This window comes from Bidens hawaiensis, unplaced genomic scaffold, assembly GCF_021521415.1.
Source record: "Bidens hawaiensis isolate Kalapana, Puna unplaced genomic scaffold, B.hawaiensis_p1.1 tig00023156_1, whole genome shotgun sequence".
Classification (NCBI taxonomy): Eukaryota; Viridiplantae; Streptophyta; class Magnoliopsida; order Asterales; family Asteraceae; genus Bidens; species Bidens hawaiensis.
In genome coordinates this window covers 68,874-74,328 of record NW_027493623.1, presented here as the reverse complement: position 1 = coordinate 74,328, position 5,455 = coordinate 68,874, and the positions used below count along the sequence as shown (strand labels likewise).

At 34.1% G+C, this 5,455-nt stretch overlaps 1 long non-coding RNA gene across 2 annotated transcripts; it reads left to right on the top strand.

The window, feature by feature from the left end:
• The first annotated feature begins 1,325 nt into the window (after positions 1–1,325).
• LOC143566974 (uncharacterized) lies at positions 1,326–3,019 on the top strand. Of its 2 annotated transcripts, XR_013141320.1 has the most exons (6): positions 1,326–1,984; positions 2,067–2,134; positions 2,225–2,260; positions 2,375–2,455; positions 2,568–2,636; positions 2,814–3,019. It is a non-coding gene; the product is annotated as an uncharacterized LOC143566974 (long non-coding RNA). The 2 variants fall into 2 exon arrangements; XR_013141321.1 differs by having other exon boundaries at positions 2,375–2,625.
• Positions 3,020–5,455: the final 2,436 nt, after the last annotated feature.

The window sequence follows — 5,455 nt, the reverse complement described above, 5'->3', positions numbered from 1 at the left end:
TTCTTCAGATACCAAGTGATTTCAAGTGGATATTTGATTATTTCTTGATAAAGAGTTAAATTATATTAAAAATAGTTTCAATTACAATAAAGAGGCAGGTAAGCGGGTACAAGCTGCGCCGCCACCCCCTTTTGAATGGCAAAACCGATCCTACTGAAAACAAAGTTATCGTTCTTCGGCGTCGCTGAGTTACTGTGCACGACCCGCTGAACTCTTTTTAGAAACACAACAGCATCGGAAGCAAGAGACCAAAATGTGTCAAAAGCAAAAGGAATGAAGGCGTGTTGATTCTCCACACACGCCTTCTTGTGCTTAGCAAACTGTATTTGTTGATTAAAAATTTAAAAAAACTGTATTTTTCGGTTCAACCGGCCGGCCACCGGGTCCGGTTCAACCGTTAACCACAAAAACCGGGTTTTTGAAAACGGGCTAAGTAGTGCAAACCGGACCATTATGCTTAGCGGGTCTCGGTCCGGGTTCAAAACATTGGTTAACTTAGTAGATTCACTATTCATCAAAACTTTGATTCACAGCCACACATTATTCAATCAATGCTTCATTGTCAACCACACGTGTGTTTTCTCCATTTCCCAACACAATTACACATACTCAATTCAAGCGGTGTAGTTCCCACTCCAATCGAACAATCTAGCAACTACAATTAGGGCTTCAAAATGAAGGAATCGATGTGAATAACAATAACAATGATAATCCCGGTTGAAGACGGTGGTTATCGCCGCCGACAAAGAAGAGTCGATTTGTTACGACCACTGAGTGCTTCGTTTCTTAGTTTTTGCTCTCCGTTATGTCTTTTCAATTTACCATCACCATCGATTTTTCTTAACATGATGGAAGATGAAATCATTACGAAGGATAAGGCGCCAACAAAGATAATAACCAGGTTTTCCCCATTCAATAGATGATAGATAGATAGATTTTAACATATTGTTGGATTCTGAGTTTCTATATCTGTTGAATTTTGTGTTCCATCTTATACGTTTCCGTAGTAAGTTTTTGTTCATTGTTGTATCAAATGATGTACAACTACGTCTACAAATATAAGTTAAGGCTCTACAAAAAAATTGTCTTTTACTATTATTGTAACCTGTTTTATGCTTTTGTTGGTTAACTTTTAAATTGCGTGTTTGCCTTGGCAATTTATGAAATTGATGGTTATTTTTAGTACATAATCTGATTAAGTTACCGTAAATTTTTGAGAAAGGTTCTTATGATTTGCCCATCTTCTACTTACTAAGAATAATGACCTTTGGAGAAGGCCAAAAACGACTACAATCTTCAACCGTGACTTTTGAGAAAGGTTATAAAAGTGGCTTGATACTTTAAATAACATGATACAAGTGGTTGTGTCATAAACATCTACTTTTACTATTGATAGTCAAGTATGTATAGTAGAAGTTTCAGGTGTTCTCTACATAGGGTAAATGGTTGACCTGTTAGGTTAGTTGAATATCCTCCAAATGTAAATATTACACCAATGGAAGATAGCAGACATGCCATTTTCAAACTATATATAACTACACATATAAAAGTACATGTGAACTAATTAATAAAATTTCAGTTTGTTGATGCCGACTGAAAATAGGAATGAATTGCTTCAAAATAAGCATGTGTGCTAACATGTTATCCTAAGTTATTAATCCAAAAGATAATATTATATCTTTGAATAATATAGTTTATAATATAATATACTCATCCAAATTTGTTTCATAATTTGTTTCTATTAATTAATTTAGTACCTGTTGTTTACAATAACTCTCTGCATGCAAGCTGCTATGGTGGTTTACTTTGTGCAGAATTGCATTAAGGCTGTGATAATCGATGTAACCTAAGGGGACATTTGAACATCCGAGTCGTATGTTGGCGGAGCCAAATCCGGATGGCATCTGTGATGGAGTATGCGACCGTGATTTTGCAGCCATAGCGTAACTCAAATCCTCTTTGTTTTGATTTTTATGTTACCAATGTGAGCCTTTTTGTTTGTCGCCTTGGATTTTAGTGGCTTACGACACATTTTGCCTAATATTATTACCGATCAAACATGGCAGCAGCACCGGCAAATAATAATTCACCCTTCTCCATTTCTCTTAGCCAGTCTACTCGATTTTGTTTTTTGGTAAGCGATAATAACCCTAAATTTGTTTTCAACATTCCATTGCTAACTTTATGTACCTAACTTATGATTTATTTTTTTTTTCATTTGAAGTGTTTCAGATTTCAGCCTACCGTCTACCACCACAAGGTAATTTATATATATATGGATGTTATACATTACAGATTTAGTAGGGTGTGATTCTAATTTTAAATTTGTTCCACCTATTAACTCATTTTATTGACATTTTTTTATATTGTCTAGCGTTCTTGCATTTAGCTCTACATTTGAGAAGCATAGACAACAAACGAGGCTTCAACAAATAACTATAGCAGAATCGAGCAGGTTGTTAATAGCTTAGAATTAGAACTACACTAATATAGGAAAAACTATACATATTTCATTCTAATGCCCTGTAAATAAAGTTGGATTTACTTCAGCGGGATGAACACATTAGTTTGCATACCACATGGAAGAGGCTGCTAATAGAGAGTTGCCTGATATTTGAATAGCAGGTCTGTTTTAGGTTTGTGTTTGTTATTGCTGCATATTATTGTGATTTCTTGATATGTTGATGTGTGTCTGTTATTTTTCTGTTTGCAAAACAACATTTGTATGGCATGTTTGATGGTCCATTTTGGTTCCCATGTACTTCAGTTATGGTCAATCTCACCCATTTCATGTTTGTTTTGCCTTATTATAGGTAGTGTTATAAAAATTTGAACAATCAGCTGTTGCCGAATAAGTACAAAGAATGTACAAAGACTCAGTGGTGGAGCCGTTGGCATGGTGGCCGTTGGCGATGCCAAGCAACGTAATGCCGCCTAAACGAAAGTTGTATGTGTTTCTACTTATGTGCCTTAGTATGTTTTAACTTACATTTATAACATAAGCTAAATGTAAACGCACAAAGATTGTTTGTTTTAAATGTGAGTCGAATTATTTAACTGGCTGAAAAAAATATGGTTTCATACACTAATTCCCCACGCCCGCTTCCAGCCTAGCACCCAAAAGGGCTCACATCTTGTTTGGTTTGGCAAGTTTTTGTTGGAGAACAATTGAAAAATAACACCAAAAATAACTTGAAGAATTAATGGTTTGCTGTTGAACTCGGAAAGACGAAAATTGACTATGGCAATGGGTTTGGTTGACGTGCTCAATAAGCGGGGTTTTGTATCTAAACATATTAAAAATCTTTGGTTCCGGGTTCATTGCTCAATAACTCAAATTTATATTCAATCAATCAAGCCCTGTATATCCCACCGCATAGCACGCTATCGGTAGGGTCAGGGGAGGGTGGGATGTATGCAAGTCTTTCCTCTATCCGTGAGAATAGAGAGGCTGCTTCCAAAGAGACCCCCAGCTCATAAAGCTACATACATGACGGAGATTAAAATTCAATTTGAGTTTAAAATTCAATTTGTTTCTCCAACAACTTTGACGGAGATTAACATGATGAGGTGTTGAGTGGCTTTGCCTTTGGCGCATTGAAGTTGGGGCATTTGGATTTGGGTGAAAGTTTTTTTCAAAAAGCTTTAAATACCCCCTTTCCGTTAACCGGTTAACGCCTCCAAATACCCCCTTTCCGTTAACGGTTAACGCCCATGACAACTTGCAAGTTGGGGTCCCCCACTAAACCAGTCATTTCTTTTTCTCTTTGTTTTCTTTTTAAATTTTTTAATATCTAGTTAAGTTTTGTTAACCCAAAACACGATTGTTAAAGGATTTGTTAGTTAAAAACTCACTATATACATGACAATGGAGTGGTGTTTTAATTAACCCCGTTGCTAGTTATTAAATTATAACACGCAACCAAGGCTTGTGTTTTAAAAAAAATTAAGTCGTCCTGATTATTTTAAAAAGTTATCAAACTTTAGTCTTTTTTTCAAACTCATTTCCTTTAAAATATAGTTTTAAATCATATTGTGTTATTTTGTTAGTATTCCGATTAAAATATTTAACTGTTAATAAAAAAATTTAAACCCTTTAAAACATAAGTTATATAATTAAACTTGTGATTCTCAAGTAAAGTTACAAATTTAAAGGCACTCATATTATTAGCTTTGAAGCCTAGGATAAACAACGTATTTAACATTTTAACCTAGGAGTAATATTATTCTCAAATGGCGCTCGTTAGGTCATATAAAAACTATTAACCTGGATAGCCAGATTTATTGTATCCATACGAAGCTTGTAGATAGTATTACGCATTTGTCGAATAATATTAAGTTAAGTTTTTAATTAATCAGAAAACAAAAACTAACACGAGAAATGAGCAATCACTTACTTTCGGGTTTGGTTACTTAGTTGACTCAAACGATATAACATCTATAAATCAATTACAAAGACATAACATAAATCTACCACTGGCCTAGATCATGATACATGTACTTATACGCCAATTATCAGATTGCTAACCAGACGTGCTAGTGTGTGCTAGACTGACACAATCAAATGGCATACTATAAACCGTCTTTCGAATAAACACAAGAATTAATCACATCAAAATAAATACAAATCGCATGCCTAAGATGAACACAAGAATCAACTATATGGTTGGTTTTATTCAAGTATTTGATAATTACACAAACATGGTTATATTGATTCATTGACTTAGAGCACATATTATCCAAAATCCTATAAGTTGTTTTTCCTCAATTATGCTAGCTATTTCGTCAATAAACAAAACTTAACAATGTCACAAGAATCAATACGATCTCAATTGTTACAACACGTATACTACACATCAAAGTTTTGCTAATGTAAGCCAAGCCATCTTCCCTGCCATGATCACGAGAACTACGACAGAAAATTATCGTCTTTCCATTTCTAAATCCTTAAATCAACACTTATCTCCCCCCCCCCCCCTCCGGATGTTTCGTATAAAAATCCAGTCAATCTAGCAACCATTTTCTTCGAGCCCACTAGTTAAGGTATATGAACTACCACCTTTTGTTTATGACTATCGGATAAGCCCGCTAATTTAATCATTCCCATAACTTTCCTTTTATTGGGACCCACTGGCCACTAAGGTTTTGGTTGAAGCCTAATAACTAATTTCTTTTTATGCAAATTATGCAACAATCCAACTTCAATATTTTATTAAACTAGGTTAGAGCCGGAGTTCTACATATGTGAAAAATATAATAAAAAAAAAATATTATATATAATTCTTAAATTCAGTTATTTCATATAATACTTTTACTTATGATTTTTTTAATAAGTTTTTTGATATATTATACACTATAATTTTAAGTTGAAAACCAAACGTTGGTGTTTTATTTATTTAAAAGATAATACATTCTGTTATATTAAATATTGTGTGTATAACAGTGATATTTATGA